General features: G+C 37.9%; 1 long non-coding RNA gene across 10 annotated transcripts in view; it reads right to left on the bottom strand.

Moving 5' to 3' along the window:
* The window catches only part of LOC105730676 (uncharacterized), a 458,472-nt gene that overhangs the window by 372,180 nt on the left and 62,164 nt on the right, over positions 1-24,128 (bottom strand). For all 10 annotated transcript variants that reach the window (XR_010339742.1, XR_010339738.1, XR_010339744.1 and 7 more), the window contains one exon: positions 4,255-4,331. This is a non-coding gene — a long non-coding RNA (uncharacterized LOC105730676). The remainder of the gene's footprint in view (positions 1-4,254; positions 4,332-24,128) is intronic.

The following is a 24,128-nucleotide window of genomic DNA, read 5'->3' as shown; positions in this document are numbered from 1 at the left end:
TTTAAAACTCTCCTTCCTGTCAAGGTTGGTTAAGACTTCTTGCTACAGAGGATGCTAATTAGGGCGAACATAGATTCCAATTTCTGAAACAGTCCTAGTTGATTTAAGCCTTTTGGCTCCGTGCATCTATTAATTGAACTCTTTTTTACTTTTAGCAGTTAGAAACTTCTAATTTCAATAGTTTGATCACTCCTTTTCATATACTTCTCTTGATTACATCTCCTGATGTACACTTCTCTTAGAAATCAAGAATAAATGAAGAATTGAAGAACACAGAAGCCGTATCCTTATCTACCCTGGTCATTTACCCAGGGTACCTTGCTAAGGTTCACTCAGGGCTACCATGCTGCCCAATTTTCAGGGATGCTGTTCCCATCAGAATCCGTATGGTTGGTGCTCTCCACTCCTTTTATTGTACTTACCCTGTTGTACATTAACCTGTGACCAATTTTTTTGTACATTACCCTGTAGCCAATGAAGCAGTTGAATGTTTAGACCTAACCCCACTGAAATTAGGTTTTTTTTTGTTTGTTTGTGTGTGTGTGTGTGTGTGTGTGTGTGTGTGTTTATACTTTTTAAAAAGACTTTTTAAAAGACAAAAAGAGAATGGCAAGGACTTAAGAGTGGAAAAGTGATTTCAAATGTGGGAGAGATACAAAGAATTTGAAAGTTAGTGGAGTTTAAAAAGCTGAATGCCAAGTACTAACAGAGAGCCTGCCTGGCAATCCCAGATGGGCTCATTACCTGAATGTGCTCCTTAACACAAAGGAGGGTATAAGGGGCTCTTGTGTCGATTCCTGAAAGCATGCATGTTGGACTCCACATTCTCTCTACATCCTGAAACACCATGGTACCTTCCCTACCCTGTTCTAGCAGAAGCAGAAAGTGCTCCAGATTCACAGATACCGGAAATGTGGAAAGAAGAAAAGAGATGCTGAAATGAAAATAGAAGGATAATTAAAAGTCTACACTTGGGACAGTGGAACACCTCCCCTGAACCTTTCTGTGTTCTTCAATTCCAAGAACACTAGCTACCAGGCATATAAACTCCTGGGAGGAGGACTAGAGGAGGAATATTTTTGTTTTCTGGAAAATCTCTGGTGCAGAGAAATGACAAGTAGGTACTGACATAAAGAGAGGTAGAGTTCTGCAACAAAAATGGCCAGATCCCCAAGAGAAAGCCCATCAGGTGGCAAGCTCTGACCATACACACAGCTTCCAATCAGGATGTTTGGGGCCTTTCTCTTAAGCATTCAGTTTTAAACATCATCACAAATTTGAGGAAAGCATACAATTTTATAAAAGGCAGAGACCCAAGCAAACTAACTACTTGGCTCAGCTTTCGAGTTCCTGAAAAGAATAAAGAAAAAAAAAGAACCGAGAGGAAATGAGAACATGATAGGGTTTTTTTTAAAGCTTAAAAAAATCCTAAATTATTGTCATCAGTAATTTAAGGAAAAATGCTGCATCCCTAAAATAACTATGAGATACAGAAGAACAATCAGAGAATAAGTTTTAATGGGAAATAAAAATAACATTGCTAAAATTAAAAAGTTAATAGAAGTGTAGGAAGGCAAACTAAAAAAACTCTATCAGAAAACATAATAAAAATATAAAAATATAAAAAAATTTGTAGCATAAAAATAAAATATTTAAAGAAGAGTTTGAACAATAAAATATGCCACAAATCAAAGTTCAAGGAGACTACAGTGAAGAAAAAAGATAGGAAGACATTATCAAAAATTAGTTCAAGGCCAGGAGTAGTGGCTCACCCTGTAATCCCAGCACTTTGGCAGATGAGGCAGGCTGATCTCCCGAGGTCAGGAGTTCAACACCAGCCTGGCCAACATGGTGAAACCCCATCTCTGCTAAAAATACAAAAATTAGCCTGGAGTGGTGGTATGCACCTGTAATCCCAGCTACTCAAGAGGTTGAAGCAGAAGAATCCTTTGAACTCAGCAGGAGTGGACGTTGCAGTGAGCTGAGATGGTCCTACTGCACTCCAACCTGGGTGACAGAGTGAGACTCAATCTCAAAAAAAAAAATAATAATACTTCAAGAAATTTTCCCGAAATTGAAAAACATGAATTTGTAAAATAGAATCTCTAAAAAATAAATAGAAAAATTGCCTATTTTAATGCACATCTCATCTCTATGAAATTTCAGAGCACTGGGGATAAACAGAATATTACAAATGCCTTCAGAAAGAAAGAAATAGATTTTTGGGGGAAAAAAATCATCTAAAATCAGAGTACCACCAGACAACTCTAAAACCACATTTGAAGATAGAAGATGATAATCCGATGCCTTCACATTTGTGAAGGAAATTTTTATTCACACTGAAATTCTGTTCTCAAACAAACTACCAATCAATCAATGTCAAACTATCAATCAAGTATGGCAATGTGTTTAAAGCATTCTCAGACATACAACGTCTAAAAACATGATCTCCCATCAACGTCATCTCAAGAAGTTACTGGATGATGAGGATGTTAACTAAAATAGAGGAAGACACTGAATTTCAAAATAAGGAAGTCAGAAAAAGGGAGAGGAGAAGTTCGAGGATCACTGAGCAACAGCTCTAAAGTGAAACTAGTCCACAATGGAGCCAGGAGGATGGAGGGCTCCAGAGCAGATGTTTCCAAGGGCTAGGGGTGGGCTGGGGAGGGGAAGAACTGATAAAATCAGTTGTATTTGACCATGGGGAAACTAAGATTCATAAGTGTCTTCTTGATCTGTTGGAAAGCTTGATATAATAATTGTGATATGTAAACCTAGGCAAAAAAAATACAAATCATAACTAACTTTTGGAAAAACAAAAAATTGAACAAAACAGAAAATTTAACTATGCTACTTGACTCAGCTCTGAACAACACTAACATAGTCACAGCAACATAAATAATGACCATGAATTCAACAAAACTAATTTTAAAATGTTATATTGAAACAATAGTTAAAGATGAAACATGAGATGAGGCAAGAATGCTAAATCTTCATTTGATAAAAAGAAATAAAACGTAATTAAAATTGACAGGTTAAAGACAGCATTAGAAAATACAAGAAAGTAAATGCCCAAAGAGATAGCCAAAAGAGCTTGTAAAAGGGAACAGAGGAATAGGATATTTGGGCTTCAAGGAGATATTTCTCAATATCAACCTTGTAAAGGTATTTTCACTGTTCAAACTATGTTCATATATTACTTGGAAAAATAAAAATAATATTTCAAATAGAATAAAAATTAAACTTGGAGGGAAGGAAGGAAGGGAGGGAGGGAGGGAAGGAAAGGAGGAGAGGGAGGGAGGGAAGGAGGAAAGGAGAAAAAGGGGAACTTTTCATCCCTGTATTTTGTTACATCTACCAGTTAAAGGAAATAGTCTGTGTGGTCAATTCTATAAATGCCGAAAAAAAATTGATACAATTCTATACCCATTGCTGATATAAATGAAATAAAGGGAAAAAGCCCAAAGCAAAAACAAAGAAGATTTTTTCTTTACCTATTGAAAAAGCACTTCCTGGGCTGGGCACAGTGGCTCAGCACTTTGGGAGGCTGAGGTGAGCGGATCATGAGGTCAAGAGACTTAGAGCATCCTGGCCAACATGGTGAAACCCCATCTCTACTAGAAATACAAAAAGTAGCTGGGTGTGGCAGCACATGCCTGTAGTCCCAGCTACTCTGGAGGCTGAGGCAGGAGAATTGCTTGAACCCAGGAGGCAGAGGTTGCAGTGAGCTGAAATGGTACCACTGTACTCCACCCTGGCGAGAGGGAGACTCTGCCTAAAAAAAAAGAAAGAAAGAAAGAAAGAAAAGAAAAAAAGTAGAAGAGCTTCCTGAAATCTACAGCAACCACTATACTATTAAAATGACAAACAAGATGAGCACAAGAATAGTTACTCTCAACACTAAAATTTAGTAATTACTTACAATCACAGCCAATGCCATAGACTAGAAAAATGAAAGAAGGCAGTGTCATGAACAATGGTCACAGTGTATTGTTAAGTGAAAAAAAAGATGTTTTAGTATGTTCCCATTTATGTGTATGTATATACATACTACTAAAAAGCAATCTAAGATAAAACTTACCACAGATCATCTCTGGGTAGAATTATGGTTGACTTTTAGCTTTTATTTGCTGATATATGTGTGCAGTTTTCTACTGTTGCAGAATTTTCTAAATTTTCTACATTGTTCTACACATGAAAATTATATATTATATTTTTTATTTGTGCCACAAAGAAATTTTCTTATTCTTTTACCTTTCTGAAGAAGATAACCTTCTCAGCCATCTTCTTCCCCATTTCTTCTATCTTTGTTGATAAAGCTGAAACTGTAGCTGAAAAACAAAGAATGTAAACATTTGTATTTAAATTACCTCCATGTATTGTTCTGCACTTCAGAGAAGAATTGATCTTGAGTAAAATGGTGAAATTGAAGAGATATTTCTTTTTTTGTTTTGTTTCATTTTTTTGTTTTTCTGAAGAGATAGTTTCTTCAATGGCTCCCTGACTCCCCTTTTTGTCTCTTCTACCTCTGTTTCAGTTTTCCTAAAATCAATTATGAGTTGATTTTTAAGTGGAAGTTTGTTGTTGTTTACACTGTCATCAAGATAGTCAAATTTTAAATCTTTCATCCCAAAGTTGGCGCTTCCCAAGATTCTGACCTGGGCCCTACTTGATTTCATAAATACTTAATTGCTCTTAGAGTGTGCTCCCATAACATCTGCGCATGCCTCAGTCTTGGTAACATAGAACTTTTCTTAATGAAACTCCAATTAATGTACCTAAACTACATTTATATCATCCAATCCTTTTGTAAAATATTATGGCTGATGCCGAAAGCATTCTAGACTCTCTCACCTTTCAGCTGTTCCAGCATAATCATGAGCTTGTTTCTGCCAGTTGACTTGTACGTGTACCAAAAAGTTGGTAACATTTTTCCCCAAACCAGTTAAACTTACTATTTTAATTACATAATTAAATTATGTACTAAATATGATTTTGAAAAATGTGAAAAGGGTTGTTTCTATGAAAATACATGTGAATATTTTTTAAAAACTGAATAAAGATGAGTTGCTAAAAATAACATTGTTGACTTAAGTGATGGCAAGATAACTAAAACACTGGTTTAAAAAACTAATACAAACCCAGTACACTTTTCACTAATTACTTTGCAAGTTTCTTTGATTTTTTCACTCCCCTTTGAAAAACAAAAACATTAAACCATATGTCATCTATTATGCGGTATATTGTAAAAAAAAAAAAAGCAATGCATAATCATAAGCAGAAGATCTTTACTCAAAGTAAAGGCCTTGATTTATATCAAAAGATCAGTGAATGAGCACACAATTTCATGTTTTCAATTTAAATATTAAAAGGTATTTTTTAATTCCCTCCTAAAACCAAATTTTATAATTGGGTTAATTAACCAACCTCTGGACCAAACTGCATTAGTTAAAAAAGCTTTAACTGAACATAAAAATTATTCATTTACATATCTGCCTCTCCTACTGGAAAAGGAGTACAATCACTACATACAGGTCTTACTCTTTGTTCTCTGGCACCAATTAAATACCCTTAATACATGTTTGCCTCTTAAAAATATTCAATGCCTCTCATGGAAGAATAACATAATATCAAATTCTTGATTTTTGCATTCAAAATTTTCTGTGAATTTTTATTAAACTTCATAAATCCAAATGGAAGCCCCTGGGAAAACTGTTCTGCTTGATTTCCTTTAAAAAAAAAAAAAAAAACTATTTATCTGCCTTTCCTCATGTAGTTCTTCCACTTAGAATGCTCTCTCACTAATTTCAATATCCTATCCAACCATAACCCTAATTCACACAATCATTCAGGGAGGTCTTAAATGCTTTCCCTAACTCCTTACGCTGACCTGATGGTTGGCTATCTTCATTTCTGGTATCGAAGCCCAAGTCATGATAAGTCAGCTCACTCTGGAAATCCTGGGACTGACTGAAGACCCAAATATGGAACCAGCAAGGACCTAAGTGAACTGGTTTTACTCAGAGCTAAATGTAGACGTTCAGAGATGCCACTGAGCAGCTGAGACACAGCACCTGGCATCATTATAAGTTGAGTCATGATTCAGACAAGAGTCAGCCCAAGACTTCCAAGCCCAGATCACGGGAAAGGCAATGATAATCTCGGTGGAAGACTGCCATCATCCTTGAGTTGTGCTGTGAACTTACAGACTCCAACAAGATCTCAGAGACTCTGTGGGCTATAGACTGTACAACTGGTGTGACTCTTTTCTCCTGACCTTGGTTGGGCAGTGTTACGAGGCCAACTTTGGTATGTAAGGAGCAAATTCGAAACCCAGATTGAAATTGGCTAGGAATGCCTGTGAGTCGGCAACCAGCTAGGATTTAGAGGTAACATGGGCATTTAGCAAGATCCCGACAGAACGCTGGATCTGAGGTCTGGAGAACAACAGAAATAATTTCTTATGGGAGCCCAAGAAACCAGCTGGGTCACCAGTACTATGTCTGAAGTAGTGACTTAATTTTAAACCATAAAAAATGGGGAACTTTCATGAAAGGGAGGCACTAAAGCTATAGATACTTACTAATTTAGAAAATGTTCAATAACTGACTAGATTGTAACTTTAGCAAAGGGTATGAATTCATCCAAATTTTATGACCTTGGAAGAGGCATAGATGGAGGAAATGACATTGTCTCACAGATAAAAACAGTTTGAGAAAGTGAGCTGATAATATTTCATAGCATAGCTAACTAAGAGATTAATAAACCAGTGACTTAATTTAGATTTTAAAGACAGCAGGCTTTAGAATCTTTGGACAGTTTTGAGGGTAAGCAGTTGGGTGGCAGAAAGCTTAATTTTATTGAGCTAAACACCTAGAGTGAAGCTTCTTCAGAATTGAGGTGATGAAAAAATTTTAAAATTTTAAAAAAGAGAAGCTTCTTCATTCATCATAATTCAGAAAAATCTGTCAGTTACCAAGTCAGCAGGTTTTAGGACCATATTTCTGGATTCCTAGAGAATGCCATTTACTAAGACTTGATAAAAATCTAAGTCAACTGCTATTCAGATTCATTCCTATTAACGAAACACGTGAATCAACTCTTTCTAATTTCTTTGCAATGGTGTTTTGAGTGTTGTTCAGTATCTGTTTTAGGATATTGTCACATCCCCCAAGTAATGACATAAACAATAAATATTAGCTAATTTCTATTAATTCAGTATCTTCTTCCAGTGAAATACTACCTGGCTTTAAGGATTTTTTTTAAGAGTTACAAGCCAGTTTCACATATTTGGTCAAAGAATTGGAATAAATAAGGTGTCAACTTTATAGCCTGATTCTTGCCTCTTTTTTTTCTGGTTTTATTGTATCTGACTTTTAGTATTAGTTGTGTAAAATATTTTAAGGCATAGAGAGGTGCAACTAACAATATAGTTAATAATTACTGGGCACTTATTATTATTGTAGGAACTCCACATATATAATGTAATCTACCCCACAAAAGATCATCTGAAATATCTACCCTTAAATTTGCCATTTTGCGAATGAAGAACCTACAATCCTTTTACAATCATAGTCCTAAGATTGCCCAAGATCACAAAGCTATTAAGAGGTGAACCTGGGATTTTTAGTCCAGGTCTTAAATTTTTTAACTGTACATTTAAGAGTGTGTTTGTGTGTGCATGTGTGTGCGTGTGTGTGTGTGTGTGTGTTACTAAGACATTCTCTCCTTCATTCCTTTATACAAAAATTTTCTTTTCTTCTTAGGAAGTTTATTGAACATTTAGTGCACTGCTCAGTGTACAGGGTATTTAGTAGGAATCAGAAATGGATAAAAATCAATCCCAGTGTTTAGAAGCTTATAGTGGTTAGGAAATATTTTCCAATCAAAATGATAACTTTTTAAATGGGAAAAAATGAAGAGGACTGGGTGTTTGGCCCTCAGAGTTAGCCTAGAACATTTAGATGTTGCAGGAAGGAAATTAAGTGGCTCTCACTGCACTTCACTGAGAGTAACTTGAACATTGTGAAGCATGGAATCTAATATATATTGAATACAAATGGAGGTTGTGTCATTATCCTTGGCTGTGGAACACGTTTTTAATATGCTTGTCTATGTGATAAGACTGTAAGTTCCTTAAGTGTGGAGACTTTTTTTATATTTATATAATGCCACAAAAGCTAGTATACTATTACATCACTCAAGATTGGATTTAATTGAATTGAGATATGGTCTTTCATCTGTATTTAGTGCTCTTGCATGAAATACTTGGGAAATTTCTCATCTTTCTTCAACAGTACTTAAACTGCTGCAAAGATAACCAAACAACAGTTTGTCCACAATTCCCATTCCCAATGCAAAATAAAGCTCTGTCCCTTCACTCATTCTTAAAGAAGTATTTCTTTTTTTCTCTTTAATTTTTTTAGACACAGTGTCTCACTGTGCTGCCCAGGCTGTCTCAAACTCCTGGCCTCAAACAGTCCTCCCATCTCAGCCTCCCAAGCATCTGGGAATACAGGCAAAAGCCACCATGCCTGGCTCATATATGTTTTTAAATACCATTCTTTTCCTAGATTCTAATACTCTCATTACATTGAGAATATTAATCCAAAAAAATTTCTGATGACTGATTTTGATAGGAAAATAGAAGTTTGAAAGACTATCTTTGGAATCTAAGGACACACTCACTCTGTCTTTCAATAAAATGATCTATAATTTACTTACTATCATAAAATAATTTCCAAAAATATTAATGCCAGTAAAGTTCCCAGATAAAATATGCATCTGTTTTTTTAAATACACATTCAGTTTTGTAGCACTATGTTTTTACTTCTTTAATTACACTTAATTAGTGATAGATTGGCCACAAAAAGCTCAGAACCTTAAGTACCATATTGCAGCATTCTGAATGTTTGCATTTACAAGATACATTTGAGAGTCAGTTCCTTATTGAGATTGCAAAGATATAGGTTAGACAGATTTCACAGAGAGGAGATTATCTCTTCAATGTGTTTGATTCTAATAGCTGAACTTTGCAGGTTCACATTATTAACGTAAAGATATGATCTCAATGTTTCATACCTTTTGACATAACCAGAAAGGATCTTGAATGTGAGCATTCCTAATGTCAAAAATAAAATTAACTTCTTTGAACTTAAACTTACTACTGTATTTTTTTTCCTTCATTCTGTAAATTCTTAATCCTGTGTTTTTGGTGCACTGGAATTAAGCTTTAAAAAAGTCTAATTCAATGATGAGTCAAAATCTGTAAAATACATCTTAGAAAATACTTAAAATTCACATAATTACTTGTAGAGCAGTAAAGTAGCATAGCAGGAATTATACTTTCAATTTTTCACAATAGGCTCAGGAGGTAAAGTAATTTTTCCTGAATTAAGAGATTATGATAAGATAAAAACGCAACAGTCAAATAAGCATATGCCCTAGTGGTTTGAAAGCTGAAAATCCTGTCACTAGATTTGGGGATGGATGGAATCCTCTTTTTACCATTTGTTGCATGACCTGAAACTTTTTATTCCTGTCCTAAGCAGTAAGGACAATTGTACTTTCCATCCAATGCTACGTATTGTGTGTGACTATTATGGTTTGAATGTGTCCCCCAGAAAGCATGTGCTGAAAACTTACCACTGTAACATTATTAAGAGATGAAACTTTAAGAGGACATTAGGCCATGAGGGCTCTGTCCTCATGAATGGACTAATGCCATGATCACATGAACGGGTTCGTTATTGCAGGAGTGGGTTCCTCATGAAAGGACAAGTTCGGCCACTTCTTGTTCTCTCTCACCCTTTCTTTGCCTTTCCACTATGGGATGACATAGAAGAAGGCCCTTAACAAACGCCAGCCCCTCAGCCTTGGACTTCTCAGCCTCCTGAACTGTGAGCCAATAAATTTCTGTTCATTGTAAGTTGCCCCATCTTAGTAATTTATAGCAGCACAAAACAGACTTCGACAATGACTTAGACAAGGTTTGTAAAGCAGAACAAAAGTGCCCATTAGTATATTATTGGCAAGGAGGCAGATGCCAAACATTTAGAAACTCTTGAAGACTGGCTTTCATTTCACAACTGTTCTTGGTTTTGTTCTAACACACAAAATTAAATAAACTGCCAAAGCATCGTGTTGTATTTCATTTTGTTTGTCACGATCCTGTGCACAGTGGGTATGCTGCCTCACAAGAAAGACAAAGTGTAGACTAAACCACCTCTTCTCACTGTGGGCTCATTCATTACCATTCTAGAACCAACACTTTTCATTTTCCCTGTTTTAAAATTAGCAACGCAGCTCATATCCCTGGATCAGTGGATGAAGGAAAGGGATAATTTGGGGTGAATGGGAATACAAAGAGAATGGAAGAAAAGAAAAGAAGGAAAATATCAGAGTCGCAGGGAGACAAATGGGCTACTCAAAAGTGGTGGCCTGGAATGTAGGGAATGGAAGCCAAGGTAATTGTATGAAACTGAATGAGTCTGTTGTTGAATACTGTTTTAAAATATTTGAAAAGCCCATAACGTCTAAGTAAAGTCAATGTTTTTATAACAAAGATAACCAGAATAGTACACAGCCATCACTCCTTCTAAAAACACTCAAAATTCAATGATTATAGTTAGTGCTATAAAATACATTCTGTAAACTAGCAACTGTAATTTTTTTAATGGATTCTAAAATAAGAAGGGCCTGTAATGAATGGGTAATGAAAACAGATGAGACATTTTTTCGTGACAATTATATCCCTAGATTTTATCTTGTGGTTGGGTACCATGGTGTAAACTTGAAGTTCAGGTTAATGAAATAGATCATAACCAAAAACACAAAGCAAAAACAGAGGGAAAATGATCTCCTCAGTGTGACTATTTAATTTAGATTTCATATTCATAAACTTGCATCTCTTGTCATCTCTGTGTCAGACATTACCTCCGAGGCAACTGGAACCCAGCTTACCACATTTGGGAGCTGCTAATTACCGGTGACACAGTTCACATTCGGCAATTCTTTCTTTCTATTATAAAAATCTCTACAACCTAGAGGAAAGAGTTATCTTTTTATAGCCCACCCTGGGCCTTGACCTTGGTGTAGGTTTCAAACTCAGCTAAGCATGATCTCAACCTCTCTGCCCAGTAATGAGTTTCAGCTCCAGCTGCTTTTGTTTTGGTTGACTCTTCCATTTTCTTTTAAATAATAAAAAGATAGTCTAGTCCTTCCACTGTGTCCACGTGAGGGTCAAGAAAGTCAGGTGGCAGGCCAAAGGAAGTTAGTCCTCAGCTATATGTGGCTACCAAAGCTTTACATGTCCATACAAGTCCAAGATTGTGTTTATTAAGTCAGAATTAGCCAACATCAAGTTTTAGATAATATTTTTCTTTACTCAATACACTTGAGTAAGAAGAAAGTCACACATGCACTTCGGTTTCTATGTGCCTAGAGGAGCCTCTTCCAAACCTCAAACTCCATCTTAGCATTTCCCGAAAGCCTAGTGAGTCTCAGAAGAAAAGATACCAGTTGTCTTGGGAGAATAAGTTACTTTTCATATCATCCCAGATATTAGTCAGAAAGAACTTCATCTGAAAGCATTTCCTGGTGCAATAAAACTTTGCCATTTGTTTTCATTATGAATTCACTAAGTTGGTTTAATTCAACAAAATGCATTTGGTGATTTCCCTTCTCCACACTGAGCAAATTTTCTGTCAGTCTATGTCCTTAGGGAATTTACCCTCTAGCTAAGGTAGATGACCACTAGTAAAAAAATTTTTAGGCTATTCACAGAGCAAGCTACAAGCAAGAACCAAAAAAATAAAAGGCAAATATGTCAGTGTCCACAGAAGTTCACTTTCTAAATATAACAATAAAGGATAAATGGGAAAATAACTCTATCGTCATCTTCTGCTATCAGCATATGTCTAGTAATTTATTTTAGACTGGCTGCTGGCTTCATAAAAAGCCCAACACTCAAAAGGCTTGAGATCTGATGTTTGCAATAATAATAACAAACTAGAAAGAAGTTGCTAGGAAGATGCTACACAATCCTCAGTATAATAGCACAAAAATCCCAAATATGCAGTGATGATGGTACAATCATCCACCAACCTCAAATTCCTGAAGTCCTGCCAGATGCCATGCAGAAACTGAGGTCTCTGAATCATTCAAGTAATAGCCAGATTCATACATAAAATAGAATCTTCAGCATGTTTTTAGATCTGAAAATTACTTACGATTTAGAGAAAATGGCAAGGTATTCTATGTATCTATCAAAACTGCAGTAAATCCTCCTCAAATAATTGGGTGAGATCCCTAAAAACCTATATGATGCAGAAAAGATTTTAGAGTTGAAAGATTTCCAAACTTAAGGAAAAATAAATTGAGAAGAATAATTTTATAAGGGAACCTAGAAGATTTCTTACAGGTATTTTTTGCTTTTACTAACAAAGTTTTTGGGGATTAACAATTGTAAATGATGAGTCCAATGTACATTATTGGGGTGATGGTTACATCAAAAACCCAAACTTCATCATTACACAATATATCCATGTAACAAAACTGCACTTGTAACCCTTATATTTATACAAATTTGAAAAAGAAAAAGTTGCAAACATTTCAAAACCACCCCATGCCAGGTACTTTACATACATTATCTCTATTTTGCAACAATGCTAAGCAACATCCTTATTTTACAGATGAAGTTTAACAACTTGCCCAAAGTCATACACATAGTAAATAAAAAATCCAGAATTTAAAAACCAGAGTTATATCATTTCAAAGCCCATTCTACAGTAGTGATGATGGTGGTGGTGATGGAAGTAGAGGCACTGCCAAACCTCTACTTGCTTCTGACATCTTTGTGCTTTTGTGGAGTTTCTATCTTGAGCTTTCAAAAAACAAAGATGTCTGTGTAGTATTTGCATCTTTTTTTTTTTTTGGGAAGGCCTTTCTTCAACCAATCATTCAGGCTTTGCTTCTGAGGCTCCACTTATGTACTGTTCAAAACGGAGTCTTGGGGGACCACATATTTACAGAGCTGTCTTACAAACTGGCAAATTGCCTCCTATATTGGTCAATGGGAATGGCTGGGTGGTACTGTAGCTCTCTGTCTCTGTAACCTGAGCACTGGATCTGCCTTTTCCTTGGCAGCCGTGTTTCACTGACATAATTAATTTCTTGTGTCCTGTGGCTAGGGGAAAGACATTTTAAACCTTCTTTGCCAAGAAGAGTCACTTCATGCCAATCTCCACCAAGTTCAGTGCAAATTTTCACATTGCATAACATCATAATATGTCCTACATTTTTACCATGATACATCTCAATGGCAGCTGTAATTCATAAGCATTACCTTTACTTGCCTTATCCTAGTAGCCAGGTTGCCTTAGACTCCATTAAGAATCACAGTGGACCATAATAGTCTTATTTAAAAAATATATGAAAGTATTGATGCTTGATTTTTTACTATTCATGTAATTAATTTACAAATCTGATAAGTTGAAATATCTCTACAAAGGAATAGTGTTCCCTCCAAAGTTCAATTTGCCATCATCTTCTTGCATCTAGCCTTATTCCAGGATAGAGAGAGCAGAAGTTCTCAAGCAATAGATTGACATCCACAATCCATGTGTAATGACACCCAAGTCTAATCTCCAGCAAGATCACTACCCTCAGCTCTAGATTTGTATCAGTATTTGCAAAGAGATATCATCTCCTAGATGACCCACATATTCTTCTAACTAAATATGCCCAGATATAAATTCCCAAATTGTCTCTTTTATAGCTCTTGTCTTTCTTAATGAAACCCCACCTAACCCATTTATCCAAGCCAGAAAACTAAGAGTTTAATAATCAATCACTAGTTCTATCTTGTCATTTTCAACTTTTAAATAACTTTAACTCAAATCTTTTCCTCCCTTCCTTTACCAGCTATTTTATTGGCACTCTCATTTTTGAACACGCTGGTCTTGCTGCCTGCTGCACTTAAACATTTCCGACCCTGCTCCTTTAGGAAAGAAGCCCTACTCCATTTTTTTTGAACAACTGCTACCACTAAACGGATCAGAGCAAATGCCTAACCCAAAGGTCTATCCAGTGATTAAGGAGGTTGCCTAACTCAGAAAATTCTGGAAAACAGAGACAGCAGCTTCTAGCAGATTAATTCCTTCCATAATTTGGATATGGAATGGGGGTTAGGGAGTTGACCCATCCACAGAAAAAGGAGAGGAGAGCAGACATGCTGAGTGAAGCCAAGGATTTTGTGTGAGAAAAACAGGGAGAAGTTGGCCCTTGGGGGTGCTGAAGCATAGACAGATTGCTTATTGCAAATCTGAAACACAAGTATACATTAATAAATACACATTTTTTACTAAGAAAATTAGTCTCCATGCCTTGCAACCAGAAAGATGTAGCTAACGCAGGTAGGGGTTGGGGCTGTGTCAAGAGTAGCCTTGCAGTCCCAGTTCCTCAGAGGCGGTGTGAGTTTGTTTGCAGGGTTTTGGAAGGTTGAACAACCCCTTCCACGGTGGAGCGTAAGCCATCCTTGTGCAGCGAAGATAAAGTGGATACTGTCCTGGCCAAAGCAGGGCTTTGGTGCTTTTGCTTTGGAGCAGTTCCAAGGAAACAGAAAACACGAGTAAAATTCTCCCTCCCTCTGCATCTTTCTCCCCACACTGCCTCTTCTGGAAGGATAAACACCACGTTATTAAAGGGATTGCTTTTGCTTGGTGGAGATACAAAAGACTTTTAAGAGTTTTCAAATTATTTGTATTTTCTTTCCTTTCCTCCAACAATGTACATGCGTTAGTTTGGAGATAAAGAAATAAGAAAGCAAAAAGGAAAATAAAACTCACTAACACCAGAGCTGGACAACTGCCTCTCATAGGATTAGATGGTGTGCAGTAGAGAAGCACATGCTCTGGTCCCAGGTAGCCTGGCTGAAGGCAGATAAGGAAACACACAGGGCCACCATATGACTTGGCTTCAGGAAACCCTTTCTGTTTGTAACCGGTATTCTGAGACCACTTAAAATCAGATCCAAAACTAATAGTTCCCACTGCTGAATTGCAATGTTAAGCTGAATTGCCCGACTTGCCAGGTTTCTATGGTTAAAATTAATGCCCTGCTTGGCAAAGACTGTCATACTAGCAATTGGAACCATCTGAGAGGAGCCAGAGAAGCCTGGATTTTCCGACTCCTGGGTCCCTCTGAGTTACATCTCTGCATTTATCTGCTTCCCCCAAGAGTAGAATGAGGGGCAGGCTAGTCACAAGGATTCAGAAGTAGCATTAGATCCAGCGATATGCAAAATCAGAATATGGAAAAAGAAGGATTATATCAAAAAGAAACTATGAGAGGTGTCTCAGGAGTATGCGGAAGAGCTTCGTGGGAATATGTAGACATGAATTTTACATTTGCTTAACCAAGGAGTATGAAACATAATATGAAAAGATCTAGCCAAACTTATTCTAAGATTAGGATGAGAAAGGAAGGGAAAGAGGGGAAGAAAAGGGAAAGGGTTTTACCCATATAGGCACATTCTGAGCTTTACGGGACTTTACATTACAAGAGGATATGACTAACACAGACTGATGTTGCAGACATCATTCTATGCTTCCAAAGCTTTAGACTGGAAATGGCCAATGTGTATATAAAAAAAAAAGATTTACAAATGATGCAGGAGACAGAAATGTCAGAACATACATCTCTCCTTGTACCCTACTCAACTCATCTAACAGGCTCTCTCTATTTGAGCTGGAACACACACACTTCTTTTAAAGTTTAAAAATAATTTAATAAGAGAAGGCGTTTTGGGAATGAAAACTGCAACCCTGATTAGGATATGCAGATAGGGAAAAGAGTCAGATATTAAAAAACAAAAAGATTATGCAAGTATATCTGCATTAAATAAAATAGTGGCACCCAAATGGGTATGGCGTTTCTAGTGCCATAGAATAAAACCTAAAATCATCTGTGTGTTGGACTCCAGAACCAAAAGGGAATCGAATTAATAAGGATTCCAGTAAAGCTGATCTTGATAAGGACAATACTAATATGCAAAACACCTTGGGATTAAAAAACTGAGAGAATGGTCCATTTGCTCAGTTTCTTAGTTTTTCCAGAGGAGAGGTGTATAACCACAGAGAAAAGTAGAAACTCTCTGTGACATTGAATTTACATGACAGACCTGAGATTAGCCAGTTCTGATGATCTCTATTTCCAGTTTGCAAGTGAAGAGATCCCCTTTTCCTCAGCAAGATCTGAGTAAGTCTGAGTTGGGCGATCGGAAGATCTTGACTATCGTCTCTCACCAGGACTTTTGCAAGCTGGTTTTACACTCTTTAATCTTGTGTCTTTTCCCTCCACCCTACCTGCCATCTAATTTCTAGAACAAAATTTCCAAGACAAAATCCAGGCAGGTGACTCCATCTTTAAACCCTTCCATGACACATAATATGATCCTGCAGACTTGTTCAGTTCTCTCGCTTAACACTTGCCTTATCCTAATAGCCAGGGCATGAACTACACTCATGCTTCATGCTCCAATCACCGAAACATCTCAAGTTCCTCCAGCCGGTCAATTCTACTGCCATATAAACATACAGCTTTTTCTCTCCGCATTGCTTCCTTCCCCTAGCCTGACTGAATCTACCATCCACCCTTGGTGAACTCTGAACTCTGAATTATGCAGGGCTCAGCCCGAAAGATTCCAATTAGGCCTTCTCAGGAAACCCTTCCTGAGCTAGCCTAGAAAACGTTAGCCGTGTCCCCAGGTCCATTCCTCTTTAGCTCCCTGCTCTCTCATTACGCCAATGACCACAGCTCCGTCTCTCAGTTTACCTTTGTGTTTCCCCCACTGCAATGTGATCTCCTTGAGTGGGAAGAATGCTCTTTAAATCTAAAAATCATTTAATTATCTTTAAGGCTTCCCCACCCAAAAGTTAACTAAGATGCTATAAATGTTTATTGAAAAAATGACTAGTTATCATTGCCTACTAGATGTCATCAAGAGTCACGGGCAATACCTGAAAGAGGGCTTGGGATTACTAAGATGAAGTCTCCGTGTAGAGTTCAGGGACAGATCACCCTGACCTGTTATATCCCATCCTTTTGGAAAGCCCAGCAAATCTAAAAGTGAATAAATATCAAATCCTCTCTCCTAAAGCCCATTCCCATGACTTGGAGAACTTCCTATCTGAGCACTTATTCAGGATGTTATTGATAATCACCATTGCTATGACTCTTACACAATTCACTTGCTTCACTTAAAATATTAGGCAACAAAGTTGTGATTCTGCCACCCTGCAAGTAGAGAGAGCTTCTACAGGTCCTATACGTCCTAATTCTGCTTGTGTGCCAATATTTGAGATGTAATATTCATGGGAGTTCCTCTTAATATTTCAGCAAGCCTTTATTAATAGTGTACTACATGCTAGGCATGGTTTTTATTGTCACCATTTATTGAGTGTACAGCAGGGTTAATAATTTATGCACTACCAGTCAGGTTTTTTAAAAAAAATGTATTTCTTTATTTCCTACATTTTATGTAATTTTGCTCTCAAGCTACCATACTTCTGGGTAATGAGAACAACGTGGCTGTTGAATTGAAGTGTATAATTTCTTTGGGGCAGTCACTTTGAAGTGAATCCTCAGTCCTTCCACTCTTCCCCACCTGCATTCCCAAGATGGTTTCTGGATGTATCAGGAATTTGCAAGACCATGAGTTGCTGGGCTAGAAGGCATGTATGCCCAGGGATCTCAGGAATGAATGGATGGCCTTTTGGTCCTCACTGACCTCTGAAGAAATACCCTAACTGCCAGTCTCTGGGTGTCCTGTGAGAATAAAGTCTGGGTCTAGTGGACTCATGGGCTGTTCTCATGCTGATTCCATCCTACCTCAGCTCTCACTAGCACTATGAGCTTGTCTGAGTATCAGCTAAATCCTTCCTCCAGCAGTGGTTTAGGCCATCTGCCCTTTAGCAGTGGGATCACTCTGCTCTAGTTCCACAGCTGACCCATGGAGTCTCCATCCAGGTGCCTCCTATGTCCCCTACCAGTCAAATACGTATAGTCTTGGCTTCCTCCCATGGCACATGAGACTCAGGTGTGTGCAATGTTAGAAGAGAAGTGGGGAGCAGGACTTTCAGCCCTCTGGATGAGCCCTCTCTTAGCCACTTGTAACACATCTTCTCAATTCAGCAAATGACATATGTTGCTGAAGAAATGGCATATGCTGTACTTTGTTGGTATTTTTTATCTGTGCTCTAAATTTCTGTTTTTAGATGGGCCACATAGTGTGGTGGCTGAGGCCATAAGAATATGAATAGAATAACACTTCTCAAATTATCTATATTGAGTTTTTCCTTTTCAACCCATTACAGTTCAATATTTTTGTAAAATACAATAAAAACTACTACAAACAAAATAACAAAGAGGTGTACAGTATAGGCCCTGGTTTTTATAAATAATTATTTGATTCAAGAGGCATGAGACTATGAAATTGGTTTAAAAGTTTCCAGATCCTTATTGTGCCCTTCAGAACTTATCTCAGTGTAGATGAGAGGTCTAACAAAGTATTACAGTCCAGCGCCTTCTCAGGACCACACTTTGAGTAGCGCTAGTCTACAAGGTGTCACGTTGGATGAAGCATTTCTCTGGGGTGATATCTGATCTTCCCAGGCAGTGCCCAGGCAAGGAAGAAAAATCCTACTGTTCTGGGATTCTGCAGTTTCTCTTTTATATGTTTTCTAACAGCCTTTGAAAGCCACACCCACCTATACTTGCTTTCACCATGCCCTAGGGTTTAGCCTCAGGGGTAAACTCAGGATACACTTCTTTCCCTGCCTGGGTCTCTCGCAGTGTCTGCCTCATTGACCATGAGCCTCTCTACTTTCTCCTTTTGCTTTCGCTCTTTTTGGGGTTTATGGACAAAATTCCCCATCTTTGCTTTTGATATTTGAACAAGGGAGATTTTTTTCCTTTTCTTTGTCTTTTTCCCTTTTTTCTTTTCCTTCCTTCTTTTACTTTCTTTTTTTCTTCTCTCTTTTTGTTTCTTTTCAGCATTTTAGGAAAAACAACTCTTTCACTCACTAAAAGGCTCAAGTCTCTTGCTAGAAGATTTTTTTAAGTTGGCTTTAAAACGCAGACCTGATCAATGCGCTCTTTGTTCCAGATGGTATCCGCCCTCCTCTTGGAGGGACGACTGCCATTGACAAAATGGGTGGGGAGCCTCAGAGGCAAGAAAAACTTACAGAATATGAAAATATTTTATAAAACGCTTATTGCATGCACACCTGGGTGATAAAAATGGTAGTGGTTATGAAAGGTTTTAAAACTATCACTATTACATTATATTTGCTTGATATGTGCATAAAATAATGGTCTGGATGGAAACATTTATATATTTCCCTTACTATTACCCTCATCTTACTATGAGACAGGAAGAGTTCCCATATTTTATATATTTACATATGTACAGAACCAAAAGTACCACTGGTATAAAGTTAGAATTGTAAGAGCTATTCACTGAGTATGTGTGAGTGTAAGTGTGCGAATGTGTCTCTGTGAGTGTGTGGGGGTGTGTGTGAGTGAATGTGTATGCCTGTAAACAATTGGAGGGAGAATGATCCTTATACACTGTTGGAATTTTAACTTTACATACCAGTTAACCTCAGCTTTACTCTCATGAAAACTGAGTTGCCCAAATAAAATTGAATGGTTTGTTTTTAATAAATATTCTTGAATTTCCAAAGTTGCAATTTTGTAAAGTTGCCTGCAGAATTACTTTACAGAATTCAAAATAACCATCAAAAGAAACTAAAAAATCAAGATGGTGTTTGTATGTTTTCTTATTATTTATTATAGCCATATAAATAATTCTAGCTATTATTTTCATTACAATAGCTATTATGTACTGGAAAGTTGCTGTAAAAAATAAATTCTAAGTTTTCTGGGACCTTATCTCTTTAAGGCTGATAGCTGAACATAGCTATAAATTCATCTCAGTATTTGAAATTTTTGCTCAGAGCCTATAATATTAAAGAAACCAAATAAATGCTCCCCAAATTAATTATTGGGAGTGAAATCTTACTTTTCCCAAAATCCTATTGGGTACACTCTCCCTCCATGCATGCACATTTTCAATTAAACTATCTCAATAAAAAAGATGTAGAAACAAAATTTTTTTAAAATTCTAAACAAATATTACTATATATGCTACAGTATCTTTTAAAAATCCATTCTCAGGGTATCAGAGTCCAGAAAGAAAAGAAAGGGCACATTCGCATTGTACAATTTGAAGAGAGTTTTTTAAAGGCATTATTTTGGGGGCATCATCAGAACATGGGGAACCTACAAAAAGTACCACTGGACTGGTTAAAGGGGAAACTGTGACCATCCTCAGGCTAACGAAGTCAGTGGAGCAGAAACCCACAATGTTTCGAGAAAGCTTAGATGGAGAATGTTTAATGAAACCTACCATCTTCAGATGACTCTACCAAAAGATAGTAGAACAGCATTTTAAATGACATAGAGTTTAATCCATCTTCTTTCCCACTACTTGCTGTCCTTCTTGACAGTATCTGTGACTTTAGGTCAGATGCAGCAGACCCAAAGTGTTCTCTCCTCCCTGCAAGATAAGGGTCTGGGAAATAAATATTCTGTCTTCTCTCTCCCTCCTCCTTCTGATCTGCTGGTACTCCCAATTCCCAACTCAACCAGAAGTCAGAGGAAGCCTGCTTGGGTAGATCAGAGTCCTAATTCCCAGAGCAGGGTGGTGAGAGTGGTAAATGAAGCTGGAGAAAAAAACACAGGATATCCAACATACCCAGTATACTGTCTTGCAATGCATGCTCCGAGAGGACACATGGTTGTTGCATGTGTGCTCTTTAAATAAATAAATAAAATGAAATATTTTGTACTTGATACTTTCTTTAAAAACATAAAAGAGCTAATGAAAGGCTATATGCATGCATATCAAGAGTAATATAATTTGTCTTATTCTCTTTTCATAATACCTTGTAAATATACATTTTTTGAGTTTTCCTTTTGTGCCATTATCATGCATTTTTGGATTGTAATGAATATCATGTGTGTGGCCAACAGCCATAAAAAAATTAAACTGCCAGGTGCGGTGGCTCACGTCTGTAATCCCAGCACTTTGGGAGGCCAAGGCAGGCTGATCATTTGAGGTCAGGAGTTCAAGACCAGCATGGCCAACATGGTGAGAACCCATCTCTACTAAAAAATACAAAAATTAGCCAGGCATAGTGGTGCGTGCCTGTAATCCCAACTATTCAGGAGGCTGAGATAGGAGAATCTCTTGAACCCAGCAGGTGGAGGTTGCAGTGAGCTGAGATTATGATGCTGCACTTCAGCCTAGGCAACAGCATGAGACTCCATCTCAAAAAACAAAAACAAACAACCAAAAAAAAAACACCTTAATTAAATGCATAGAATTTCCCTGTTTGTGAGACTTGCATCTCAAGGTAGGAACCAAGACTGCTTCCCAACCTCAACGAAGCCTACCTCCCAACCTCAACACAGAGACTTCATTGTATGAGGACCCTCTTTCCCTGGCAGGCTTGGGAAACGTGGCACAGGACCCTGCAATTCTAGGATTCATAGCAGTAGGTGTCCCCTGCTCAGCCTTTCAGTGTGTACTGCAGTTTACACGCCTAGCAAAAACGTGAAATGTTTTCCTAACTGTGAGGCCACTGTGTCTGATTTTTTTAGCCTTCTCAAAGATTGTAAAAACCATCTTTAATAACTTTCTTTTCCACTAAAACTAGTTAAATTTAAGTTCTGTTGTTTGTAAATTTGTTTTAATGAGTGGTGATATACATTTTAAATGACATTTTAATTTAATCTTATGAGATATTCCTGTCAACAAAAAACTGGAGCTTGGAAAAGTGAAGATCACACACCTTGTAGCTGGCCAAAGGGCCAACTGCAGAGAGCTTTCTGGTGCCAAAGCTTATGTTCCGTCTGCTTTCCACAATGCCTTTTCACCCCATCTGCTAGCTAATTCACCTAAGAAGTCAAAACAAACTCTTCAGAAGAAGCTAGTCCTGAAAAAATTGCTCTAGAGAAAGTTGAGGCAAAAAAGAGAATTATGAGTTGAATGGCTTTATAGATACAACTGCATCTACATAAAAGGAATTTTTAAAAACTGGTTGGTTTTCAGCATAAGTAGAAAAGTGCTACGATTCTATATATGAAGTATGGGAGTGACATCTATCTCAAACCAAACACATTTGAGTGTATTTCTTTTGTTATTCCTATCAGTAAGCACCTCTAAATGTGAAATTCAGATGTCATCTAGCCTCCATACTGGCCCTTAAAACGCAACATATATTTGGTTTCTTCAGTGGTTTAGGTATTTGCCAAAGTGATAGTATTAGGAGATGGAGACTTTAAGTAGTGATTAGGTTATGAGAGCTCTTCCTCTTGTGAGTGGGATTAGGTGTCTTTACGAAAGGGTTTCATGAAGGAAGTTCTTCTAGCTTGTCCTTCCTCCTTCTGCCCTGTGAGGACTCAGTGTTCCTCCTCTCCTAAGGATACAACCCCTACCAGATAACCAAACCTGCTGGCATATTGTTCTTGGACTTCCAAGCCTTCACAACTGTGAGAAAATAAACATCTGTTTTCTATAATTACCCAGTCTCAGGTATGTTGTTATAGCAGCACAAATGGACTAAGACACTGTCTATTAATTCCTAGACAGGCAATTCAAAAATCCTTCAATTACATTTCTGCTCTATGTGCTATGTTCTAGTTCCTGGACTCACACATGCTCTACTATACCATTTTCACCACCACCACCACAAAAAACAAGTTTATTGGAGATCTGTGGGCACAAAGAAGTGTTAACATATCATGCACCTGTCTCACATCTCGTCTTTTCTTTCTTTGTTCTCTCTTCTCTCATTCTTCCTTCTGAGGGTGCCTGCAGTTCTCCCAATTATGTTCCCTTTAGGAAAAAAAGAAATGAAATCTTTCCCTTACAACAAATATATATCCAAATCCATCAAAATGTTCAGCAAAACAAATGATCACCATCCACTTAGAAAACCATTGTCTTCAGAGACAATCCAAGGTGGACCAAAAGGAAAAGCTCTGGAGTGCAGTTCCCAGCGAGAACACAGAGGGTGAGTGATCACTGCATTTCCAAACAAGTATTTACTGCCCAGAGACCAGGGGATTCTGGGCAGAAAAGCACCACGAGTCTCTAGCATGGCTGTTGCAGCTGGCAAAATGTGTCTCTGCACAAAATCTCACACAAATCTGGGTGACCATTTCAACTGGCACCTGGAACGCCTGGGAGACAGAGTTGCCCATTCTACTGAAAAAAAAGGGGGCGGAAACAGGGAGCCAGGTGATCTGGCTCGGCAAGTCCCACCCCCACAAAGACCAGAAATCCGAAACGCTCTGGATTGAGAGTTTCACAGCAAGTACAGCTGGACCCAGGACAGTCCAGCTTTGTGGGGGTAAGGGCGTCTGCCATTACTAAGGCAGTCTACCACTACCGAGGCAATCCACCATTCCTGAGGCAGACTGCCATTACCGAGCCAGTTCTAACTATACCCCTATAAACAAAACCACAATGTAGTTCACAAAGCAGCTGGGCAGAGCCCATGGCAGCTCAGCAACCCCTTTGCTGTCAGATTGTGACTAGGCTACCTCCTTGCTGGGCAGGGTATCTCTGAAAAAATGCAGCAGCATATCAGGAACTTACAAATAAAGGCCCACCTTCCCAGGACAGAGCACCTGGGAAAAAAGGCAGTAATGAGTTCCACTGCAGCAGACTTAAATGTACCTGCACAGCAGCTCTGAATGGCACAACAGAGCTCACAGCTCAGCACTTGAGCTCCTATAAGGGACAGACTGTCTCCTCAAGCAGCTCCCTGACCCCCGTATATCCAAAGAGACACCTCATAAAGGAGAGCTTAGGCTGACATCTGGCGGATATCCTTCTGGGACAAAGATAACAAAAAAAGAAACTGGCAGCAACTCTTACTGTTCTGCAGCCACCATAGGTGAGCCCCAGGCAAGCAGGGTCTGGAGTGGACTTCCAGCAGTCCTACAGCAGGGGAGCCTGACTGTTAGAAGGAAAACTAAAAAACAGAAAGAAATAA

The sequence above is a fragment of the Aotus nancymaae genome, unplaced genomic scaffold (assembly GCF_030222135.1).
Source record: "Aotus nancymaae isolate 86718 unplaced genomic scaffold, 86718_ANA_hifiasm-v0.15.2.pri h1tg000088l, whole genome shotgun sequence".
In the NCBI taxonomy this organism is placed as follows: Eukaryota; Metazoa; Chordata; class Mammalia; order Primates; family Aotidae; genus Aotus; species Aotus nancymaae.
This window is presented reverse-complemented; position numbering and strand designations above follow the sequence as displayed.